Source organism: Chlorocebus sabaeus, chromosome 15 (genome assembly GCF_047675955.1).
Source record: "Chlorocebus sabaeus isolate Y175 chromosome 15, mChlSab1.0.hap1, whole genome shotgun sequence".
In the NCBI taxonomy this organism is placed as follows: Eukaryota; Metazoa; Chordata; class Mammalia; order Primates; family Cercopithecidae; genus Chlorocebus; species Chlorocebus sabaeus.
The window spans coordinates 60,442,132-60,469,223 of record NC_132918.1 but is presented as its reverse complement, the minus strand read 5'-3'; the positions used below and the strand labels follow the sequence as shown (position 1 = coordinate 60,469,223).

Sequence of the window (27,092 nt, the reverse complement as noted above, 5' to 3'; positions counted from 1 at the left end):
AGGATGTCCACTTTCACTATTGTTATACAACATAGTACTAAGAGCCCTAGCTAGAGCAATCAGACATAAAGGACATCCAGATTGGATAGGACAAAGTCAAATTATCTTTGTTTGCAGAGGATATGATGTTATATTTGGAAAAACCTAAAGACTCCACTAAAAAAACTATTAGAAGTGATCAACAAATTAAGTTGCAGAATACAAAATCAACAACAACAAAAAATTGGTAGCATTGCTATATGCCAACAGCAAACAATTTGAAAAAGAAATCAAGAAAATAATCCCTTTTACAATAGCTACTTATAAACACCTAGGAATTAACTTAATCAAAGTAATGAAAGATCTATGCAAAGAAAACTGTTAAACATTAATGAAAGAAATTGAAGAGGACACCAAAAAAATGGAAAAATACTCCATGCTCATGGATTGGAAGGATTAATATTGTTAAATGTCGATACTACCCAGAGCAATCTATAGATTCAATGCAATACCTATTGAAATACAAATGACATTCTTCACAGTAATAGAGGAAAACAATCCAGATGCTCATATGGAACCACAAAAGACCCAAAATAGTCAAAGCTATCCTGAACAAAAACTACAAAACGGGAGGAATAACATTGCCTTACTTCAAATTATACTATAGAGTTATAGTCAAAAAAAAAAAAAAAAAAAAAAAAAAAAAAGCATAGTACTGGCATTGTAAACAGACACATAGACCAATGGAACAGAACAGAATTGAAAACCCAGAAACAAATCCATCTATTTGTAGTAAACTCATTTTTGACAAAGGTGCCAAGAACATACATTGGGGAAAAGACAATCTCTTTAACCAATTGTGCTGGGAAAACTGGATATTCATATGCAAAAGAATGAAACTAGACCCCTATCTCTCATCATATACAAAAATCAAATCAAAATGGATTAAAGACTTAAATCTAAGACTTCAAACTATAAGAATACTAAAAGAAAACATTGGGGACACTCTCCAGGACATTGGACTAGGCAAAGATTTCTTGAGTAATACCCCACAAGCACAGGCAACCAAAGCAAAAATGGACAAATGGGATCACATCAAGTGAAAAAGCTTTGGCACAGCAAAGGAAACAATCAACGAAGTGAAGAAACAACCTACAGAATTGCAGGAAACCTACAGGAGGTTGTCTCAAAAAACTAAAAATAGAGCCACTATACAATCCAGCAACCCCACTGTTTGGTATAAACCCAAAGGAAAGGAAATCAGTATATTGAAACGATATCTGCACTCCCACGTTTTTGTGCAGCACTATTCACAATAGTCAAGATTTGGAAGTAAACTAAATGTCCATCAACAGACAAATGGATAAAGAAAATGTAGTACATATACACAATGGAGTACTAATCAGCCATGAAAAAGAATGAGATCCTGACATTTGCCACAACATGGATGGAACTGAAAATAAACCAGGCACAGAAAAACAAACCTTTGTGTGAGCTAAAAATTAAAACAATTGAACCATGGAGATACAGAGTAGAAAGATGATTACCTGATTATCAGAGGCTGGGAAGGGTAGTGGGGGTGGAGTGGGGTGGAGGAAGTGGGGATGGTTAATTGGTGCAAAAAATAGAAACAATGAAAAAGAACTAGTATTGATAGCACAACAGGTGATTATAGTCACTAATAATTATTTCTGCCTGTTTTAATTTAATTTAATTTAATTTAATTTAATTTAATTGTTTTGAGATGGAGTCCAGTTCTGTCGCCCAGCCTGGAGTGCAGTGGTGCGATCTTGGTGCACTGCAACCTCCGCCTCCCAGGTTCAAGCAATTCTTCTGCCTCAGCCTCCCAAGTAACTGGGATTACAGTCATGCGCCACCACACCTGGCTAATTTTTGTATTTTTAGTAGCAACAGGGTTTCACCATGTTGGCCAGGCTGGTCTCAAATTCCTGACCTCAGATGACCCACCCCTCTTTGGCCTCCCAAAGTGCTGGGATTATTTTATATATATAAATATATATATCTTTATATAAAGATATATAAAGATATATATATATATATTTTTTTCTTCAACTTTTATTTTAAGTTCCCAGGTACATGTGCAGAATATGCAGGTTTGTTACATAGGTAAATGCGTGCCATGGTGGTTTGCTGCACAGATCAACCCATCACCTAGGTATTAATCCATTAGCTATTCTTCCTGATGCTCTCCCTCCCACTCCCCTCGTCACCCCCGATAGGCCCCAGTGTGTGTTATTCCCCTCCATGTGTCCATCTGTTCTTATCATTCAGGTCTCACTTATAAGTGAGAACATGTGGTGTTTGGTTTTCTGTTCCTGTGTTAGTTTGCTGAGGATAACAGCTTCCAGCTCCATCCATGTCCCCACAAATGACATGATCTCATTCTTTTTTGTGACTGTATAGTATTCCATGATGTATATGTACCACATTTTCTTGATCCGGTCTATCATTGATGGGCATTTGGGTTGACTCCATTTTTTGTGACTGTATAGTATTCCATGATGTATATGTACCACATTTTCTTGATCCGGTCTATCATTGATGGGCATTTGGGTTGACTCCATGTCTTTACTATTGTAAATAGTACTTCAGTGAACATATGCACACATGTATCTTTATAATACAATGGTTTATATTCCTTTGGGTATATAGCCAGTAATGGGATTGCTGGGTCAAATGGTATTTCTGCTTCCTGATCTTTGAGGAATTGCCACACTGCCTTCCACAGTGGTTGAACTAATTTACATTCCCACCAACAGTGTAAAAGTGTTCCTATTTCTCTGCAGCCTCACCAGCATCTGTCGCTTCTTGACTTTTTAATAATCACTATTCTGACTGGCATGAGATGGTATCTCATTGTGGTTTTGATGTTCATTTCTCTAATGATCAATAATGTTGAGCTTCTTTTCATATGTTTGCTGGCCACATGAATGTCTTCTTTTGAGAAGTGTCTGTTCATGTCCTTTGTCCACTTTTTAATGGAGCTTTTTTTTTTTGTTTTGTTTTTGTTTTTTGTAAATTTGTTTAAATTCCTTGTAGACTCCGGATATTAGACCTTTGTCAGATGGATAAATGGCACAAATTTTCTCACATTCTGTAAGTTGTCTGTTCATTCTGACGATAGTTTTTGTTTTGTTTTTTGCTGTGCAGAAGCTCTTTAGTTTAATTGGATCCCAACTGTCAATGTTTGCTTTTGTTGCAATTGCTTTTGGTGTCTTCATAAAAACTTTGCCTCACCTATATCTTGAATGATATTGCCTAGATTTTCTTCCACGGTTTTTTATAGTTTTGTGTGTTACATTTAAGTCTCTAATCCATCTTGAGTTAAGTTTTGTATAAGGTGTAAGGAAGGGGTCCAGTTTCAATTTTCTGCATATGGCTAGTCAGTTCTCTCAGCACCATTTATTAAATAGGGAGTCCTTTCCTCATTGCTTGTTTTTGTCAGGTTTGTTGAAGATCAGATAGTTGTAAGTGTGTGGTCTTATTTCTGGGTTCTCTATTCTGTTCCAGTCTATGTGTCTGTTCTTGTACAAGTACCATGCTGTTTTGGTTACTGTAGCCTTGTAGTGTAGTTTGAAATTGGGTAGCATGATGCCTCCAGCTTTGTTCTTTCCGCTTAGAATTGTCTTGGCTATTCAGGCATTTTTTGGATTTGTTTTGTTTCATATGAAGTTTTAAATAGTTTCTTCTAATTCCGTAACAAATGTCAATAGTAGTTTAATGGGAATAGCATTGAATCAATAAATTGCTTTGGGCAGTATGGCCATTTCATGATATTGATTCTTCCTATCCATGAGCATGGAATGTTTTTCCATTTGTTTGTGTCATCTCTGATTTCTTTGAGTAGTAGTTTGTAGTTCTCCTTGAAGAGGTCCTTCACTTCCCTTATTAGCTTTATTTCTGGTATTTTATTCTCTGTGTAGCAATTGTGAATGGGAGTTCATTCACAATTTTGCTCTCTGCTTGCCTGTTGTTGTTGTATAGGAATGGTGGCGATTTTTGTACACTGAGTTTGTATCCTGAGACTTTGTTGAAATTGCTTATCAGCTTAAGAAGATTTGGGGCTGAGATGATGAAGTTTTCTTGATAAAGGATCATGTCATCTAAAAACCAAGATAATTTGATGTCCTCTCTTTCTATTCAAATACCCCTTTTTTCTTTCTCTTGTCTGACTATTCTGGCCAGAACTTCCAATACTATGTTGAATCGGAGTGGTGGGAGAGGGCATCCTTGTCTTGTGCCGGTTTTCAAGGGGAATGCTTCCAGCTTTTGCCCATTCGGTATGATATTGGCTGTGGGTTTGTCATATATAGCTCTCATTATTTTGAGATATGTTCCTTCAATATGTAGTTTATTGAGAGTTTTTAACATGAAGGGATGTTGAATTTTATCAAAGGCCTTTTCTGTATCTATTGAGATAATCATGTGTTTTTTGTCTTTAGTTCTGTTTATATAGTCATTAATAATTTAGTTGAACATTTAAAAACACCTAAGAGAGTAATTGGATTGCTTGTAACACAAAAGAAAGATGCTTGAGGTGATGGCTACCACATTTATCCTGATGCAATGATTACACATTGCATGCCTATACCAAAATATCTGATGTTCCCCATAAATATATACACCTACTATATACCCAAAATTTTTTAAAAAAATTTTTAAGAGTTTTGGAATTGTCCCTCTGGGCTGTTAAAAATATAATTGAATTAAAAGGAATTCAACTGCTCCTTGGAAGTGTAAAATCTGAACCATGACCTTGATTGCTAAAACTAACTTTATTTTTATAAATTCTTACCCAAGTTTCTGGGTGATAGTAATAGAAATTTCATTTGTTTTATATTTTCTACACATTTGAATTTGAGGAATCTTTTTATAAAATCTTTTCTAACAAGGACAACAACAACAAAAACTCTTAATCATCCACTAGAGACATCTTGCAGATTTATGCGATGGCCAAAACACCAACACCCATTGACTTACCCACATTTCCTTTTCTAATTGTTTCTTGTCTTGTTTTTCCTTTTAGGGAATGAAGGCAGTACAGCATCGAAATTTCAGGTGTACACAGCTGGAATAATTACAGCGAGCACCAAGTCATAACATCTTGCCAATGTATCACTTAGTAATTGTATATATATAGTAGAATTAACATTGAGGACTTGAAATTTCTTGTTATTTAATATCCTTCAGGGACATGTTTACAGAATTTCATGCTTATGCTCGACAGATGTTTGGTGGTTCAGGAAGGAATAATGAAAAATTCAGATATGTAAACAAAGATCTTAGTTACTCAATAAATCAGAAAGGAAATAAGTTTCCCAAGAATACCAAGTAAAATCAGCAGAAAAGGACCCAGAGCATTTGGCATTTCTATTTTCTTTTTCTTTTTTTTCGTTTGGCTCTGTCACCCACTCTAGAGTCAGTGGTGCAATCTCGACTCACTGCAAGCTCTGCCTCCCAGGTTCAAGCAATTCTCCTGCTTCAGCTTCCTGAGTAGCTGGGACTACAGGCGCTGGCCACCATGCCTGGCTAATTTTTTGTATTTTTAGTAGAGACGGGGTTTCACTGTGTTAGCCAGGATGGTCTTGATCTCCTGACCTCATGATCCGCCCACCTCAGCCTCCCAAAGTGCTGGGATTACAGGCGTGAGCCACCGCGCCCAGCTTGGCATTTCTTTTACATCTTTTATTTGCTTGTATATAAATCCCTAGGTCTATATTAGTTTCTCTGGATTCTTGACATCCAAGCCAGTGTTTATTTGTTAGGCAGCAATAATAAACACTCAGGTAGAGTGTTTCAAAGGTAGAAGTAGCAGTTATAGGATTCACATAATGGAAGTGATTTCAGTGGAAAGACCTACTCATAACAAGGACAAAATGAATGGGCATTGTGGTTTGTTAATGAGGGTTTTGCACATTTGAGTATGTGAACCATTTCTTTGAATTAGGGTTGCTCAACTCTTCCTGCTCAAATGAATCAATGCTGAAGCCTAAAAATATCCAAATTTCTGGCACCATTCCCCAGAGATTCTGAATTAATTGGCCTTAAGTTGGGCCTATACATATGCATTTTTTAAAAAAACTATTGGCTTTGAGACACAATCCATTTGGGAAAATATAATCTCAAGCCTGACTTCACCAAAACCTAATAAAACAAAAGCCAGAAAACAGGTTCAGAACCCATCAGGATATGGTGGCTCCTTTAAGATTTAACTTGTACCACTGAATTAGCCTTAACCATTTCTTTCATTATTAATTTTAATATCCCAACAGCATTGGTTTGAGGCATTGCATGTTCTTTGAAATTCGAGCTACTTCTACAAGCCTTCCTTGGTGACTTGATGTACTGAGAACTTGTCCATTTGCTTAGCAGTGGTTGTTGAACCTTGTATGTGGAATGTACTTAAGTATGTGGCTTCATTCATTGAGCGGGACATGAGATATTCTGAAGTTTCCTGTGGTTAGCTCTTTATCTCAAATGGAAACGGATAATATTACTATTTACTTTTCCTACTGTGGTGCTCTTTTATTTTTAAGTTACTTCAGGATGGTTCTGAGATACCAAAATGAGTAAGATATGGTTTCACTAATGCAACCAAGATTAACTAGGTGAATAGCAATTATATTTTATTGAATGAAACACAGCTTAATTAGGTTAGGCCAAGGAGGGCTATTTCCTCACCAATGTGCACACCTTGAGGGAAGGACAAAATATTAAAGATAACTAGAATTTGCGATTCTAACACCCCCTGAAGCTCTCCATCTCTCTTCTCTGCATGTCAACTCTAATCCTTAGATAGACTTTTTTCACAAAGACTGGAATGTTGTTTCCATCAACCTTCAGGGTCACATTTATCTTCTGAGGAATGGAAACTCATTTTTTTTTAACCTGGGATCCTAGGGCTAACTGGCCAAACTTGGGTCAAGGGCCATCCCCAAAGAACTGTGGCTAGGGAGGTGGGATCCTGACAAAACAGCATTTATCTTTGGATTGTAGAGACAGAATAAATGTTTCCTAGGAAGGGGAAGGGAATGTAATTTCAGGAATTAAAAAAAAAAAAATCAGATGGATATCCAGTACAGACATTGCTTTCTGGTTCCAATTGCTGTTGGAGGTGGAGGGTTTCTCCTCATGAGACATGGCTCCCCAGTCTTGCAGAGTTGAACTTAGGACTTTTTCAGACCCACCTCTCATGTCACCCTCTCATTAAGACTTTATTGACTATATTACCCCCAACCACCCACACACTGTTGGCTTCACCTTCCACTGTGATGCTGTAACATGAAGTAATAAGCCATGATTACAGTGTGCTGCCAACTGTTGTGTTTTCCAGAAGACCATAAGAAAAACGTTGATCCAACTTACTGCAGTAAAGGTAAATACAACATTGACAGTCTTAGTAGTGTCTCAGAAAGGAACTCAGGGAGGATATTTATAGGGTTTAGGTCTTAGACTGAGTGAATTTCAGGTAGGTTTTGCAAGACAGCAAACTGTTTGGGTTTGGCAGAGTTCATGACATAATATCTTTGAATTGTTGGGACACAGGGAGATGAAGGAGTTGAAACACGTCTTCTAGAGCAAGCTGGTTGACATAGCTAAGTAAGCCTCTTTGGTTAGTTACAGCCTTGTCTATTAGGAGCAAATATTTCCTAAAGCAAGTAGTTAAGTCATTTTTGCTTATTTTCAGCATGGCTTAAACACAGAGAAAGTAAAGTATACTATATTCCAATATTATTTAGTACACAGAGAGGAAAGTATTTGGCTTCAGTTATTGATAATGCATTTTAATCATTAACTTTTTATCTGTTGATATATAGGAATGACCAAGGGTCATTGAGTCACATGTAAGAAAAATGTTATTTTATCTTTTAATAATTCTGATTACATCAGTGAGAAAGTTAATCATATTTCCATTTAAATCATCTCACATCCAAAATCACCTTGCATATTTCTGATAGTACGGTTTTCACATTTTCAAACATACCATCAGTATTTCCCAGTGGGAATCAACGAGTTCAGGGTAGAGCAGAATTTGCTATCTCTTACTCTGATGTTATTTCCTTATTTAAAACAGCTGCAGAAAATATAGATTATGAAGGTTCGGTTAATAAAAGGCATATGTGACTAATGATGAAGCCTGAAAAAAAATTTACTGTCTTTTCCACACTTTTGAAATTCTGGATTACTTTTCTTTTATTCAATACCTTTTTATTTTCTAGAGAAAATGGAAAGTGAAACCCAAGTCAGTTAAAGTAATGTAAGTCCAATTGTGTTCTGTGTTAGAAAATTGAAAAGTTGGCACTTTTAGTGCCTGAATTCCTTCAGACGTTAAGCTCCAAACTTCTGCTTTCTGAAGAAAATTAAGTTAATGCATCCTTAATGGAATAAATGCAATTCTCAATAGTGAATAAATTTCACATTATGATTTCTTTAGGGAAATCCTTGTTTCAATTTCATAAGCAGAAGAAAGGAAAGGAAATGTTAAAATCTGTGGAAAAGTTGTAGATTCCTGGAGCCACTTTTATTTCATGATTGTGAAAGTTAAATCATAATTGTATTGCAAATAAAAACATTTCTACAATAATACTTTCTAGAGAAGTCTCTAAACAACAAAAGAACCCCCAAAACACAAACCCACAACTTCCTTTTGGCTTCATTACTATTTGGATATTACCCTAATTGTGAAGAAAAAACCCCACCCTTCTCCTGAAGTATAAAGTAGGCCTCCTTTCTCCCTTGGGGCATTACTCTTGGTTGGGGAAGGATATCTCAATTCATAAATCTTTACACACTGAGGGTATGTGGACATCATAGTAGCAAAGTTTTGGTCTGGGCCAGGCATGAATGTGAAATAGATGTATATTTTGTCCCCCCAGACTCTAGCTTCCTGATATTCCAGCCCATAGACTCTCTCTGGGCTTCACTCTGGTGACCAATGGCACATTTTCCATTAAAACCTCGACAAATCTGAGACTCATTGATACTGAAGGGTGAGTCTAGGCATTCAAATCCAGGATTTCAGGATGTTCTGTGCAGAACACCCCATAACCCTGACTATTCCAAGTGGATTCAAAATAGATAAAATACACTTTTTTTTTTTAGAAAAACCATTTTCAACTTACATCATTTTTTTCTTATTAATGAAAAACAACAACAACAAAAAACAGTTTTTGGTTTAAACATAATTGTGTTCTCTTTGTAAAAAAAATTAAATAACAAAAGGATAAAATCCTGACAGTCCTCATTACACTTCCCTCTCTTCATTCTTCCAACCCATTCTTTCTAAGACATACTTTGAAACTTCCTAGTTAACTTCAGAAGCAATCTCAGAATCGTGTTCTTGCTGAGCAAGGGTGACCTCCCATCTCTCATGTTTCCTCTTAACCTTTTAATAAACTTTCATCAGTGTAAGTAATTGTAACATCTCTTCACAGACAGCCTGAAGAAGCTAGCAGGCGAAAGCAATGGATTGATTGAACTTAACCACTCAAGCTAGGAGTACCTTTACTGGCAGGTGATATACATATATGTAATATAAAATCTCAACCTGAGTACATGTCCATACAAACCAAACAAAAATTAAACCATGCATGTATGAATAGTCTATGCTTTCCTAGTTCTTCACTATCATCTATGTACTAAAAATCACATCTTCATTTTTGTTGCCTGCTCCATTTCCCCATCATGCCCTTTCTAGAAGTTGCTGGATAAAACTCCTGCTGCCTTTAGCATCAGGGGTGCCTTACTTTCTCTCTTATCGGGTTTCCCCCAGGACTTTGCTCCTCCTTGGGCATTTTCGCTGGTTCTCTGCAGGCTGCCTCTGAGAAATTGGGAAACTTGGAGCCAAATGGCGAGTCCTCTGCCCAAGTAGTAGAAGTGATCGCAGCTCGGCCTCCAGCAAAGATTGCCCTTGGTTTCTGAGAAATTCTGACTTCCTAAGTTCATTTGGCAGACAGCGGCTTCTCTGAAACAAAACAAAGCCAGCAAACAGCTGGAGCGTCTCTGGACACTCACATTAAAACTTGTGAAGAGTTAAAAGCCCCAGGGAAGAACCCGGCCAAGGGCACGGGTCAGCGCCGGCTTAAAAGAGTCTCTCAGCGCACGCGGCGTTTGCTCGGGGCACCCACCTGAAGCTGCGCAGCGCGGGCCTGGGCTTCCGGCGCGCGCTCCATCCAACTGCGCCGCGGGCGCCTGAGAGGCGCGCGGTTACTGCGCTCAGGCGCTCGGTGCGGCCTCTTCTGGAGAGTTGGGGTGGTTTCCAGGGTCCGGAGTGTTTCCTGACCCCGGGAAAGCTGAGTAAGTATGGGGTACGGAAACTTGGGGCCTGAGGCAGGCGAGGGAGAAAACCTCGGGTAGACAGGTGGATGTAAGGATTCTCCTTTCTGGTGATTTGCACCTGTTGACGCCCTCAAATCTGGGCTCCAAGGAATTTTACAGATGGTTGAGACAGGTTCTGAAAGGGAGACTCAGAATTCAAATGAACCTTAGAGCAGTGCTATCCTAAGTGTGGTGGAAGGACTAATACATCGCCTTCCCCTGGAAACTTGTTAGAAATGCAAATTCCTGGACCCCACCAAACCCTGTAGAACCCAATCCCTTCTTACTCAAAGTGTTTTCTGAGAACCAGCATTCTCTAGGGGCTTATTAAAAATGCAGAACTCAGGGCTCACTCCAAAGCTGCTGAATCAGAGTCTACATTTTAATAAGATGCCCAGGTAATTCATATGCACGTTAAAGCTTGAGAAACACTTTCTTAATTAACTACTTCCTAAAAGAGCCACTTCCTAGAAATACTACTTGAAGAGTCACGTAGCCCAGAGCTTCCCAGCTGGTGTGCTTCGTGAGAACTATGATAGGCTGAGACATTGATCTCTTTAGCTTGGGACTCTGGGATGGAAGGCCATGGGCTAAGAACCTGAATAATATTGTCATTTCCTGTGTATTCTACCATCTATACCTGTGCTATCCAAGAGCGTAGCCACTCGCCGTATTGGCTACTGACCATTTGAAATGTAGCTAGACTGAGTTGAGATGTGCTATAGAAGTAAAATACACAGCAGATTTTGAGGACTTAGTATTAAAAAAAAGTAAAATATTTCATTAATTTTTATATTGGTTATACATTGAAATTGTAATACTTTAGATATATTGGGTTAAGTAAAATATTTAATTAATTTCATCTTTTTTTTTTTTTTTTTACTTTTGTTAATGTGCTACCAAAAAAGTTAAAATTACATACACAGTTTGCATTGTGTTTCTACCCAATGGTGCTGATGTGGATTGCTTTAGATGGCAAAAAGAAGAATCAAAATTAAAAACCTAGAATAGATACAAACTGGGAGTGCACATTAATTTTATTTAAATTCAAAAATAAACTTGAAATAACTGTGCTATTATAATCACAAAGCAAGAATTACACTTCTTGAAAGAAAAGCTACAATATAAAAATCCCTAAAGTTTAAAAGATAATTTCATGATAATAGATTGAGAGATTCCTCTTGCCCCTATAAAATGCAAACAAAAATTTAAAGGAGAGAAAGGAAATGTAAGCAGACTAATTTTATCTTTCATAGGTGGAAGTTATCAATATTATTTTATTTCTAAAGTTGATAAATTTGGAAATATAAGTTAAAACATTTTATTTATAAATTATTTTACTAGTTTACCCTAAGTAAAAATTAGAGAGAGATATATACACCTCTCAAATACTTAGGGTAAACTAGCAAAATTATATATATACACACACACACACAGACACTTAGGGTAAACTAGTAAAATAATATATATATATGTGTGTGTGTATATATGTATATATAATATATATATACACACACATAAAGTTAATGATTAATGAAAGGGAAATTGAAAGGAAACATAAGGCAAAGTAAGTTAAATCATGTAGTAGTGGAAAGTAAAGAATAATATATTTAAAAGAGATGAAAGTAAGCCCAAACATATATTTTATAATATAAAATAAAGAGTTTAAGTCCTTATCTTAAAAATAATCACAGATTTGATCAAAAAGCTGAATCCAGCCATACACTGTCTACAATAGATACAACTTAAACAAAATAGATTTGATCATTGACATTACGTTGTTTGTAAAAGACACACCACCCAAGAGGAAGCAGGGTTTATGATATTATATCAGAAAATGTTGAGGTCAAAAAAAAACTATATTAAATGAGGTGTAGTGCATACTTTTTTCTATCCTCTCTTCCTTTTTTTGCATCTTCTTTTTTTCAACCGAGATTTATGAAGTGTTAACTATTGACCAGGTAGCCATAGAGATTGAGGATACAACAGTGGGCCAAAGCAGACAGTGGTGGTGCAAGTGATAATCAAAAGTCAGATAATAATGGTAAACAAGTTATGAATATGTTCCACATTGAAGAGATAACTGTCATAAACCTTATGAAATAACTAGCATACTGTAGAAATGCATAAAGCAGGAAATAAGAGAACTGATGAAAATACAGTTGTAGGGGAAATGTTGAGACACTCGTATTAGTCCTTGAGAGTTAAGATAGGCAAAAATAAAGAAAGATTAGTCTATTAGTATAGACTAGTAATGAACTCTATCATCAGGAGCAAATGTGATTTCTAGCATTAAGCATTTCAAAAACTGAGCATTATATTAGGTCAGTAGAAAAGTAATTGTGGTTTTGCCAGTAAAAGTAATAGCAAAAACCTCAATTACTTTTGCACTGATCTAATATATACTAGGTTATATATAGGGGAAACTTTGACATATTCCAGGAAAGAGTACAGAGTACATTCTCTAACCACAATGCATTAAAACCAAAAGTAACTAATAAAAGAGCTACATTCACACTGAAAAATAAAACAACCCCAATAAAACAACCAAATCAAAATAGAAAATCTCTTGATTTTCAATTGAAGAAATAAAAAATGCAGTCACTTGAAAAATTTCAAACCATAATTGAGGAACGTCTGGCCTGTAGTAATGATGAGCATGCTTGCATATCAAAGCTGATGCTGTACTCAGGAAAATGCATTACCTCAAAAAGCTCTCATTACTAAATAAGAAAGAATAGAAGTGGATTAATCATTCAATTCAACAAGTTAGGGGGAAGGCAAAACAAACCTATGTGAAATAGAATGAAGTAAAAATAAAGACAGAAAATTGAGAATTAAGACAAAGAATAACAATAGACTTGATTAATAAATGAAAAATGTCTTTTGGGAAAAACTCACAGTAAACAGGATAAAATACTAGGTACCATAATCCAGACAAGAAAAGAAGAATGAAAACAAATAATAGCACTAGGAATGAGAAATTTGACATAACCTTAAAGAGCAGAAAAAAGGGGTAATAATTTATTTGACTTTATCATAAACAATTGGAAACCAGGATGAAATGGAAAATGATAGGAGGGCACATGAATGATATTTGCAACATCTAGCTAAAGAAGCAATAGAAAATCTAAGTGGCCGGTAACCTGGAAGGAACTGAGAATTGCTGCCAGCTAACACTTTTGGCCTTGTCAGTATATGGGTAATTCCTTTCAAAACTCCCAATAACTGGCAATTGCTCTGTCACTTAAAATGTTTAGAACAAAGATAAAGAAGAAAAGCTTCCAGATCATTCTTATGAATCCAGCATGATTGATACCTGACAAAGATAGCTCACACACACAAAAAAATAGGCATTCTCACCTTTGAACAATAATGCAAAATTCCCAAATCAAATATTAGCAAGTAAAATTCAATAGCACATAAAAGGAAATGTAGGATAATGAAGTGGAATTTATTTTAGAAAAGCAAAAATCATTCAATATTAATAACTCTAATAAATTATTCACCAATATTTTGTAAATAAAGTTCAACATATGGTTATATTTGAAAAGAAAAAGCATATATGATCATTGTAGTAGATGCTGAAAAGGTATTGGGTAAGGAAAAATTTAGCAGCCATTCTTGATTTTCTTAAATCTTAGGTTAAAATAAGAAATATTTTAACATAATCAGAAATATATATTATAAACGAACTGCCATCATGACATGTGTAATGAAGAAAACACTTAAAATATTACCATTAACTGGCCGGGCATGGTGGCTTATGCCTGTAATCCCTGCACTTTGGGAGGCTGAGGCGGGCGGGTCACGAGGTCAGGAGATCGAGACCATCTTGGCTAACACAGCGAAACCCCATCTCTACTAAACAAAATACAAAAAATTAGCCGGGCGTGGTGGCGGGCACCTGTAGTCCCAGCTATTCGCGAGGCTGAGGCAGGAGAATGGCATGAACCCAGGAAGTGGAGCTTGCAGTGAGCCGAGATCATGCCACTGCACTCCAGCCTGGGCGACAGAGCGAGACTCCATCTCAAAACAACAACAACAACAACAACAACAACAACAAAAATTACAATTAAGTTAGGAACATTATCAACACCACTCTTTAACATTGTGAAGTTCTGGTCAATGTAATAATATAAGATATATACATTGAAAAAGGAAAAGGCAAAATTATTATTTTTATTTAAAGTGAGAATATACTGGAAAAGTCTAAGCAAGCCAACAAGAAAGTTCAGCAAAGTGGTCAATACAAATAATTTAATAACATGAGTAAGAGAAAAGATTCAATTTACAATAGCAACAGATATAAAACATCTAGGACTGTGTATATTAATAATAAGAGCAAGTAAAAATAAATACAAAGACAAGCACTCACAGGCAAAATGGTCAAAAATCTTAAGTGTACAGTTAATAGAAAAAAATACCTTTCCCAATCTCACTAGTAATTATAGAAATGCAAATTCAAAGAGCCATATGGTAATGTGGAATTTCTTCCCCTCAATCAGGATTCCAAAACTTCAAAAGTATGTTGTGAGAGTGTGGGGAAATAAGGACTTCCATATGTTCCTGAGGGAAAATATGATTTGGCATACCTTTTTGCTGCAGTTGTCTAATATTGACCACAATTTTAGATATACATTCCTTTTGACCCCGAATTTCCATTCCTAATAAGTGATCTTTTAGAAATATAATACTTCTTCTACTGTGCAATGCTGTTTATTGCAACATTGTTTGGAATTGTGAAAAAGTTGGAAACAACCTAAATATCTATTTATAAATAATTAGTTAAATAAACATTGATATAAAGGAGTACTATGCAGCTGTTAAGATAAATGAAGTAGATCAAGAGTGATATTAAAAATAGTTAACAATGACTATGCATTGATCAATCAGAATGGATGTTGATTTCAACTAGTATGGTCAATCCAGTCTGACAATTTTTAAGGACTTTCAAATAGTTAAATAAGTATGGAAATAGATTGACTGTTAATATGATTATTAATACAGTATAAATGAGGTAGGTACATTTAGGAAGAATATTTGAGCCATCAATTATTTTTAAAATTTAAGAAACAATACCAGGCAGAATAATAGAGATTATATATTAATAGTAAACTTGTATAATTGTTTTGTGCAGGTTTAACAACTTGCCACCAAATAAAGTTTTGTTGGAGCACAGCCATGCAGGACCAATTTATCCATTAGGCACAGTGTTTTAGAAGCCTATGACATGTTTAATTTAAAAAAATTAGAAGAAAAATGAATATTTAGGTCAAAAATTGTTTAGTTTTTTCTCACACAAGGAAAAAAATGTAATTGTTAGGACTCATAAGTCTATTAAATTTTGTCTAAAACAGAAATAAATTGTAAAGTACTTGAAGTTATATTAATAATTTTTAATTTGTTATATTATAGTGAGAGAATCCTATAAAGCAAAAGTGTATGGGACCCACAGCAAAAATAATTTTTAATTCATTTTATTATGAGAGGATTCCATAAGGCAAAAGTGTGTAGGACCCGCAGAAGTCATAGGTGGTTCTGCAGTCACGCTTGTTTGTTTACATATTTTCTGTGGCTGCTTTTGCAAGGGCAAAATTGAGTAGTATATTTGTCCTGGAGACCATCTGGCCTACAAAGCCTGAAATACTTACTTACTTTTTCTTCACAAAAAAGTTTAGCTTAGTGTATTAGCACTCATGATATTATAGAAAGTTATCTTGATGAACTGGATTTTTTTAGTTATTTACTTCCACCTAGACCGTTAATTTTCAAGAAAAGGTTCTGCTTTTAAAGTGTTCACAATTCATGACCATTTGTTGTGGGGAAATGTCAACTACATCAGCTCAAAATTTTGAGACAAGGAAAATTACCAAATAACCAATATTTATATTAAATCATTTTCATACCAAACACCAGAAAGAGTGTGAAGAGAATGAAGAAAAACATGAAGTTTTACAGGAAAAATCCCCAATAGATCTCCAAATAACGTGCTTTTCCTAGACATCAGCTGCAAATGAGCATCTGCTTAGTGTGGCATTAATGTAATGCAGTGGCTTCAAGAACAATCCAACAGGTATCAGTGCTGACAATATTGTTCCTGTACTCTAATGCCAATTTTTAATAATTTCATTATTAAAGTTTTAATAAAATGATAATAATTTACACATTTGGGGTAAAACTTCTGATTTATTCTTGAATTCTTCAAATTCATATTATGAGGGAGATATTTAAGCTTAGGCCTGTTTTGATCATATATTGATTTAAGATGCAGACAGCATTCCATTAATGTAGATTATGATTCATTTATGCATAGGGAAACCTTCTGGAAGAATACATCCAACCAGTAGGAGTTTTATTATGTCTCTAGGGAATGGGAATATGTATCATTTGTGGTGAAAGTAGTCCATGCAGCCACGAAGGCGAAGATTGTTACTGACATTGATTAACATTGCTTCCTCCCTGGGGATAGTAAAGCAGGCCAAGTTTGTTTTGTTATTATTTTTAAAGGCTATGTGCACCACTTTATTGCTAGTGCAGACTACTACCACAGCCCTTCCTTCATTATACCATTCTTATGATAAAATAATTCATCATCCAAACTGTGCACTTAACGAAGTTAACCCTTTTGAGATATAATTTACATATAATATAATGCATCCATTTTAAACGTACTATTAGAACTGTTTGGCAAATGTACATTTCCACGTAACCACAATCAGTATAGAGAGCATTTCCATAATCCCAAAAAGTCTCTCATGCTCAGACTGAAGTTCTATTTAAGTTCACAGCAAAATTGAGCAACAAGTACAAAGTTCCTATATGCTCCCCTACCCCAAACACACGAGGCCTCCCCTGCTATCAATATCCTGCACCAACGTGGTACATTTATTACAATCGATGAACCTACATTGACACATCATTGTCATCGGAAGTCCAAAGTTTATCTTAGGCTTCACTCTTGGAAATGGACATTTGATGAATTTTGACAAATGTATAATAACATGTATCCATTGTGATAGAATCAGACAGAATAGTTTTTTAAAATCCTCTGTGCTCCACCTGTTCATCCCCCCATACCTCCTAACCACTGACAGCCACAGATCTTTTTACTGTCTTTATAGTTTTACCCTTTCCAGAATGTCATATAGTTGTGAAAATACAATATATAGCCTTTTCGGATTGGCTCCTTTCATTTATTAATGTGCATTTAAGGTTCGTGTCTTTTAGTGGCTTGATAGTGTATTTCATTTTAGTCTGAAATAATCTATTGGCCTGAATTACTACAGTGTATCCGTTCATCAACTAAAAGGCGTATTGTTTGCTTCCAAGTTTTGGCAATTATAAATAAGGCTGAACATCCACGTGTAGTTTTTTCTATGGACATAAGTTTTCTTTTTTTTTTTTTTTTTTTTTTTTTTTGAGACGGAGTCTCGCTCTGCCGCCCAGGCTGGAGTACAGTGGCCGGATCTCAGCTCACTGCAAGCTCCGCCTCCGGGGTCACGCCATTCTCCTGCCTCAGCCTCCCGAGTAGCTGGGACTACAGGCGCCGGCCACCGCGCCCGGCTAATTTTTTGTATTTTTAGTAGAGACGGGGTTTCACCGTGATAGCCAGGATGGTCTCGATCTCCTGACCTCATGATCCGCCCGTCTCGGCCTCCCAAAGTGCTGGGATTACAGGCTTGAGCCACCGCGCCCGGCCTTGGACATAAGTTTTCAACTCATTTGGGTAAATACCAAGAAGCATGATTGCTGGATTTTATGGGATGAATATGTTTAGTTTTGTAAGAAACTATCAAATTGTCTTCCAAAGTGGCTGTGCCATTTTGCATTCATCCCTGTCAGCAGTGAATGAGAGTTCCTGTTGTTTCACATTCTTGCCAGCATTTGGTGTTGTCAGTGTTTTGGATTTTCACCATACTAATGGGTGTGTAGTAACATCTTACTCTTTTAATTTGCAATTCCGTAATGCCATATGATGCTAACCATCTTTTCATATGCTTATTAGCCATCTGTATGTCTTCTTTGATGAGAAGTCTGTTCAGATATTTTACCCAATTTAAAATTGGTTTGTTTTCTTATTGTTGAGTTTTCAGAGTTCTTTGTATATTTTGGATAATAGTCCTTTATCGGATATGTCTTTTACAAACCTTTCCTCCCCTCACCAATCTGTGGCTTGTTTTCTCATTTTGTTGACAGTGCCCTTCATAAAACATGGCATTTTAATGTTAACGAAGTGCAGTTCATTAATTATTTTTTTTCATAGATCTTGTCTTTGGGGTTGTATTTCACAAGTCATTGCCAAACCCGACGTCATCTAGATTTTCTCCTATGTTATATTCTAGGAGCTTATGGTTTTGCATTTTGCATTTAGGTCTCTGACCAATTTTGAGATAATTTTTGGGAAGGGCGTAAGGTTTCCCTCGCTCTCTCTCTCTCTCTCTCCATATATATATATATATATTTTCATGTGGATGTCTGGTTGTTTCAGCACTGTTCGTTGAAAAAACTGTCTTTGCTCCATTGTATTGCGTTTGCTCCTTTGTCAAAGATCAGTTGACTATTTGTGCAGGTCTATTTCTGGGCTCTCCAGTCTATTCCATTGATTTGTCTGTTCTTTCACCAGTATTACACTGTCTTGATTACTGTAGCTTTACAGAAGGTCTTGAAATGAGGAAGTGTCAGTCCTCCAACTTTGTTCTTCTCCTTCAAAATTGTATTGGTTATTCTGAGTCTTTTGCCTCATCATATAAACTTTAGAATCAGTTTGTCAGTATCAAAATAACTTGCTGACTTTGATTGGGATTGTGTTAAATCTATAGATCAATTTGGGAAGAACTCACATCTTGACAGTACTGAGTCTTTCTATCCATGAACATGGAATATCTCTCCTTTTATTTAATTCTTCTTTGATTTCTTTATTAGAGTTTTATAGTTTTCCTCATATAGATTTCAGACATTTTATTATATTTTTAACTAAGTATTTCATTTTGGGGGGTGCTAATGTAAATAGTATTGTGTTTTAAATTTCAACTTCCAATTGTTTATTGCTAGTATACAGGAAAGCAACTGGATTTTGTATCCTGCATCCTTGTTCTAATCACTTATCATCCCAAGAATTTTTTTGTTTATTCTCTGGAATTTTCTACAACCATGTCATCTTCAAGCAAAGATAATTTTATTTTTCCCTTCCAAATCTATATACATTTTACGTTCTTTCTTTGTCTTATTGCATTAGTTTGGACTTCCAGTACAAAATTAAAAAGGAGTAATAAAAGAGGATGTATTTACATCGTTCCTGATCTTGGCAGGAAAGCTTCTAGCTTCTCATCATTATAGTGTTAGCTGTAGCTTTTTTGTAGATTTTCTTTATCAAGTTAAAAAGGTTTCCCTTTATTTCTGGATGACTGAGGGTTTTTAATAATGAATAGGTTTTGGATTTTGTCAAATCCTCTTTTTCCCTCTATTGATATGATTATGTAACTTTTCTTCTTTAGCCTGTTGATATAATGGATTTGTAAATTGATTTTTAATTGACAAGCCAACTCTACATACCTGGAATAAATCCCACTTGGTCATGATATATAATTTTTAATACATTGTTGGATTTGATTTGCTAATATTTTGTTGATGATTTTTGCATCTGTGTTCATGAAATATATTGGTCTGTAGTTTTCTTTTCTTGTGATGTCTTTGGTTTTTGGTGTTAGGGTAATGCTGGCCTCACTCAATCAATCAGAAATATTCTTTCTGCTTCTACCTTCTGAAATAAATTGTTTAGAATTGGTATAATTTCCTCTTTAAATGTTTGGTAGTGCTTACCATTGAACCCATCTGGGCCTATTGTTTTCTGTTTTGGAAGGTTATTAATTACTGATTTGATTTCTTGTGTGAGTTCTGTCAGATTGTGTCTTCATGGAATTGTTCCATTTCATCTAGGTTATTAATTTTGTGGGCATAGAGTTGTTCATAGTATTTTTTATTATCATTTTAATGTCCGTGGGACTTATAGTGATGCTTCGTCTTTCATTTCTGATGTTAATAATTTATGTTCTCTGTTTTTTTAAATTAGCTTGGCTAGAGGCTTATCAACTTTATCATGTTTTCAAAGAACTAGTTTTTGGTTTCATTGATTTTTCTCTATTAATTTTCTGTTTTCAGTTTTATTGATTGCTCCTCTAAATGTTATCATTTCTTTTGTTCTGCTTATTTTAAATTTAATTTGTTCTTTTTCTTATTTCCTAAGGTGGAAACTTGGATTATTCATTTTATATCTTTCTTCTATTCTAACATATGCATTAAATGGTATAAATTTTTCTCTAACCACTTCTTTTGCTGCATCTCACAAATTTTGATAAGTTGTCATTTCATTTTCATTTAGTTCAAAATAGTTTTAAATTTCTCATGAGATTTCTTAGACCCAGGTGTTATTTAAAACTGTGTGATTTAATCTCTTTTTTGGGATTTTCCAGCTATCTTTCTGTTTTTTGTTTTTAGCTTAATTCCATGTGATCTGAGAGCAGACATTGTATGATTTCTCTTCCTTTAAGTTTGTTATCTTGTGTTTTATGGTCTATTTTGGTAAATTGAGAAGAATGTGTTATTCTGCTGTTGTTGGAAGAAATGGTTTATAGATGTTCATTGCATTCAGTCAATTGATGGTGTTGCTGAGTTCAACTATATCCTTACTGATTTTCTCCCTGTTAGAACTGTCTGTTTCTGATGGAGGATGTTGAAGCCTTCAACTATCATAGTGGATTCATCTATTTCTCCTTGAAATTCTATCAGTGTTTGCCTCATATATTTTGGTGCATTGTTGCTAGGTGGAAACATGTTAAGGATTGCTATATCTTCTTGGAGAATGGACTTCATCATTTTCTAATGCCCTTCTTTATCTCTGATAACTTTCCTTGCTCTGAAGTTTTCTCTGTCTGAAATTAATATGGTTACTCCTGCTTTCTTTTAATTAGTATTAGCATGGTATATCTTTCTCTATCCAATTTCTTTTAATCTACATTTATCTATATTTAAACAGGGTTCCTTGCAGAGAACATATATTCAATTTCTTTCAGTTTCTGACAATCTCTTTTAGTTGTGCATTTAAACCATTGAAGTGATTATTGATACAGATGCATTAATATCTACCATATTTGTTACTAGATTCTATTTGTTGCCTTTGTTTTTTGTTCCAATTTTGTCTTCTACTCTTTTCTGTTTTTTGTGGTTTTTGTTGAGCATTTTAAGATTCAATTCTCTCTCCTTACTTAGCATATCAGTTATACTTCATTCTTTAGTAGTTGCTCTAGAGTTTGCATTTATAACTAATCCAAGTATACTTTCAAATATCACTATACTGCTACACAGGTAGTGCAAATAACCTATAATAACAAAATAATTCAAATTCCTCCTTCCTTATCCTGTAAATAGGACTTTAATCATGTAGTGGTAGATGTAGTGGTAAGGTATGGAGTGAGAAGCAGCATTCTATAGTTCTCTGATTAGGTTTCATTCCTTTAGTGAACCTGTGTTGCCGAGCTATGAACTTTACAAATGCCTCTCATTCTGTCTTCCGTCACTCTTGGGAGGGACAAGATGGTGTAATGGGGACTAGAGTTGGGTATTTCCTTTCGTCTAGGCCAGTTAGATTCTGATAAAACCCCAGCAGATTGAGTTCTGGTAAAATAGTTTCTCTTGAGAACATGCCTTGTTAAGAAGAACAGCGTGCTGTGGTGTATTTAAAAATGGTTCCTATTCCCCTCACTCTGCTGAATAATGAGGAATTTTTTTCTTTTATCTTTACTGCAAGAGTTTGATAGAGCTCCTTGAGGTAAAACTTAACGAAAGTGTGGGTGCCTCTTTAGCAATTGCTTTTCTGGAATTTTTAACTATTAGATGTGTCCACATTGAACCTCCAGCCATTTGTCAATTATACTTCAAGTTTTCCTACCCAAGCACTGGTTCCTGCAAAGGTTTCAGCTCATGAGTTTCTGCTCCAATAAATTGTACTTGTGATTTTCCGTATCCTCCTGACTGTCTCTTTAATTTTGGGGCAGCGGTTTTCCCTGTGACAAAGAAAAATTATTAATTTTCAGTTTGCTTAGTTTTTTACTTGTTTTTAGGATGGAGTGACAACTTAGGTCCAAGCTACCTCATAGCAAACTAGAAACCATAGTCCCAGGTCAATTTTAAGAGATAACTAAGGTGCTATTAATCGTTGCACTGGGACCACAGTCATAAATTGACACTGTCCTGGGAAGCCATGTATTCTATTTGTGATTTTTCTCTCAAATTTTTGTTTGTTTTACTCCAGAAAAATAATTTCTAATTTAAGAATGAACCAAAAATATCCTCAACCCCACATCTTAGAAATAAATGCACATGACGTTTTTAAAAATTGGGATTATACTCTGCATAACCATTTCTGCATTTCCCCCTAACCTACGATATCTTTTAAGTTTAGCAAGCATTTACTTGCTTTGCATTGTATTAGGACAACCCCAAAGTAGAAAAAAACATGGTCCCTTCTCTCAAAAGTTTCAGTGGAGATAGCACTACCAAACATATACACACGAATAAACAGTACAGCTAAATACAGTATATATCTTAGCTATTAAAAACTCGTGATATAGACTGAGTATTTGGGGCAGATGGGAACACGGAGGATTAGATACAGACTACAGTAGTCAGGGAGCAGGCAGGTCTAGTTCTGAAATATAATTAGGATTTGAATTTACACTTAAGAAAAGCGCAAATTCCTTCAGCCTTGAAGCAGAGGGAAAAACGATGTGGATACTATGGTGCTTGGTCAGGTGCAAAGGGAATAGGAATTTGAGATCTCTCCAGTGAGTCTAGTTCTGCAAAGTTGCAGCAGGAAAGAACCATCATAGAGGCCCTAATCTTGGATATCCCAGTAGGTCTGGTATCCAGGCATTTTCAAAGGTTGTCAGTTGAATTCTGGTCAGGATTCTTTTTGCTCCTGTATTAGTAAAACCCTACTCAAACCAGCTCAAACACAAAATAAAATTTATTGACTGAGACACCTGAAAAGTCCAGGGATTGATCAGGCTGATCAAGCTGCGCAGTTGACATCATCAAAGATACATCTCTCTTGATCTTGGGATTCTTCTTCATGGTGGCAAAACCTGTATATTGGCTGAGGCTCTCTGACTTTGATGGTGTAGGTCAAGTGCTCATTGTTGGATCAATCACAGTGACTGTAGCAATGCTGGTCTAAGCCAGGTATACTTTCCTGGAGTAAGAGTGAGGTCAAGATTTCAGCAACTACATGGTTTGAAAGTGGGGAAAGAGAATCCTCAGAAGAAGTAATGAAAGTTGGGCAGACAAAATCAACAAATGTTTCCTTTAAGATATTTCCTTTAAGAGGTTTTATATACATGGTCTCATATAAACTTCTCAACAACACAATGTTATAGCTATTATTTACCACAACTTGCAGAAAAAGACATTGAGGCCCAGATTTTCTCTCTGGGACTATACCTCTGTGTTTTCTATAGAGAGCTTGCTTAGACCATTCAAGATGGCCTAACTTAGTGGTCCTCAACCTTGGCTGCACATTGGAATCACCAGGAGTGTTTTAAAAAAATCCATGTTCAGACCATGCCCCTGACCAATTGAGTCAGAAACTCTGGGGGTGGAACCTGGCATCAGTATTTTTAATAGCTCTCTAGTGTGCAGCCAAAATTGAGAATCACCAGCCCACAGCCTGTTCTTTCTTAAGAAAGTAATAATGAGAAGAGCAAGCCAAGCCATGTTTTGTTTTCTGAGCCACAACCCTAATAATGAGGCACACAACCAGACAGCCAAAGGATCCTAGAGCAGGAAAGCAGGCTACCGAAACTATGGATAGCAATGCTGCTCATGTGGGGTCTTCATGATTTTGAGGGCAGCTGTGGTCCAGTGTCATTTATTTCCATGTGGATATAATGGCCCTTATGACGTTTTGGCAAATAGAAGGATTAGTAACATAAGCAAGACATTCTTCTGTCTAGGGATGTTTATTTTTTGAAATCTGGCGTATAAGAAGCTTATGGTTTGGATACTTAAACAATAATTAAGAATACTTGAAACAAAATTCTGATGCCTGGGCTCTGATAGAGGGGGCTTCTGTATATATCAATGTGATTTTTGCCAATGCTCTTGCAAGAAGGGTGATGTCTCGCCCTTCTGAGAGGCCCGGACCTTGTAGGGCTGGACCTGTTCACTCATTTTATGCCTTTGGTTGAACCCATGTTCCCAGATGGCCTGTACTCTAATTTACAAAATGAGATCATTTTATAGCTCAAGTCCAACCCTCTTGTTTTATAGATCATAGAAACAAGTCTCAGAGAGGAGCTCATGGTTTGAATTATGAGTTCTGATTCCTTGATATTCTTTCCACAATGCCTGATCAAAGTTGTAGAAGCCTTTAGAGTATATCAAAGGCTTTTGTAAATTTCCTTTTGATGCCTTTTTATAAATTGTACTCTGAAGTGCTGTATTTTATTCTTTTGTATTATTATTGTATTCTTTAAGCTGCATTCTAACTGTTCTTTACAATTTATTCTGAAACATCATGTTCATTTATTCTTTTAACAAATATTCACTACTCACCTACTATGGGGTAGGCATTGACGTAAATGCCATAGACAGTTATTGTATGATGGAGCCTGCAGTGACATTTTAGTCAAAACCAATAGGTTTATGACCTTTACTGACCTTACAAAATAACCTCCATAGTTATTAGGGGGCTAATGTTTGTGAATTTCTATATTTTATCTTTTCATGTCACTGTCCTGGCGCCCCAGATAGATTGTGTGCTCTTGGAGGAAGTATTTTATGTGTTTTACTCTGTGTCCAAAGCCTATGGCAGTTCCATAAATTATCTATAAATGGCAGTGTTGGATGACTGGGAAATTGATGGTTGTTAGATGTGTTAATTAAACTGTAGCCTGTGTTTCTGATATGTCTTATTTGTTTTGATTTTAGGAGCTGGTGGCATAAGCATTCCTGCCTTCTGTCCTAATCCAATTTCCTCTGATAAAGATGTTACTAGAATGTGATATCAGACATTTCCCAATAAGAAGAACTTGAGAAATGGTTTCCTTCTGCTGATGTGCTGTGTAATACAGTTGTAGGCACCTCTCTACCTGAGATCCTTGATCTCTCCTCTTCCCCTTTGTGCATGATATTTTTGTCGATTCCTTCATTTGAAATAATACCTCATCCTCCCATATTTTACCAGCGTTTGCACAATAACTTGCCTTCCGACCTGCCCTCATTTCCTCTTCTCCTTTCTTGCGAATACTCACTCTGCCAAGCCCTGGAAATATAAAGATGTATCAAACATACTTGGTCCCTTAGCAGTATTAGGACCATCATGTCCTAATACTGCTGCCAAACCTCCTCGCCACACCTGCTTCTTCCCTGGGCTGACCCAGGAAGATTTGTAAGGCCTCTGCCTTTTGAAAAGATGGAACCAGAATGGTTTACACAGCCCCTCCTGCTAGAGCAGACTCCCTGGGACTTGTCTGGAATGCTCCAATATGGTGTTCAGCTTTTCCCCAGAGTTGCTCAAATTAGTGGAGTTTGCTTCCCATGCATAAATCCTTACTTTATCAATCACAGGATATTCCAAACATGGCCTTTTGCTTCTAGAAGTTTCTGGAATTCCTGCTGTGTGAGTTTAATAGGCACAATAGTTGGATAAATGAGGCGTTTAATCACTTCCTAAGTAATTAATTCAATTCAGCAAATATTTCTTGAGAGCCTGTTCTAAAGCAGGCACTCACCTAAGCAAGTGGGACGTTCAATGACAAGGAATGAAGAGTCCAGTCCTGCCTTCAAGGAGTTTATAGGTGTTAGTGGTCTGTGTGTATGTGTGAGAGTGTGTGTGTGTGTGTGTGTGTGTGTGTTACTGGGTAAAGAGGAGAAGTGCGGGATTAAGAAAGTCTTTCAGTAACTTCAGTACAAGGCAAAATATGATAGAGAAGAGGAGTGACTTGGCAGTCCAGGTGGCTAGAATGAGTGTCTAGCTGTGGACAGATTTGAGAGTGTGGAGGAGTGGTGCCATGGAGGAAACAAAAGTAATGAAAACCAAAGGAAGTAGAGTCATATGGCACCCACAGGATGGACAGCCAGCACAGGAAAATAAGGCTAAATAATTATCTAGCCTCACAGTTTGTTTTGACAGGAAAACTCAATGTGCCCTCCAGATGCTCCAGAAATGGGATAAGGCACCAGGGAGGCTAAGCCGAGAATTTAAGCTTTAGCTCAGCCATGGACTCATTCTGTGACCTCAGATCCTCAGCTGGGTGTGCATGAATGGTGCATTTGCAGCCTAAGGCCCTTATCAACTGGAGACTGTGGTTCCTAAAGCTGTGCCCTTCTCCCTCTACTGGAGCTCCATATTCTGGCCAGCTTTTGTTGCATAGATCCTGAGTGAGGGATGCTTAACCAGGGAAACTGGAAGGCAGGCATTAGGGAGAAGGGAAACAGTGTAGAGGACAGAGGGGAGATGACCTGACCTTTATTTCTTACCATATTTCAGGACTTTTTGCTCCTTTGACTGCAAAAGGAGAGAAAGAGAAATTAAACTTGGTGGTTTCAGAATGCTATAGTTTACCATTACTTTTAATGGTAGAAACTGCAATTACTTTTGCAACATTTGTGACATGCTTGATTTAGGATTTAGCAGTCTAAGCCTCCAATAAACTGTTTACATACTTACTTCTAATCTCATGGATTCAAGAATTACACCAAGGCCTTTGCTGTGTTGT

At 36.2% G+C, this 27,092-nt stretch overlaps 1 protein-coding gene across 2 annotated transcripts in view; it reads left to right on the top strand.

Annotated features, from left to right (window-relative positions):
• Positions 1–10,006: 10,006 nt before the first annotated feature.
• COL6A5 (collagen type VI alpha 5 chain) overlaps positions 10,007–27,092 on the top strand; it is a 122,927-nt gene continuing 105,841 nt past the window's right edge. For both annotated transcript variants that reach the window (XM_038002894.2, XM_008009169.3), the window contains exon 1: positions 10,007–10,296. The gene's annotated coding sequence lies outside the window, so the exon portion shown is untranslated. The remainder of the gene's footprint in view (positions 10,297–27,092) is intronic.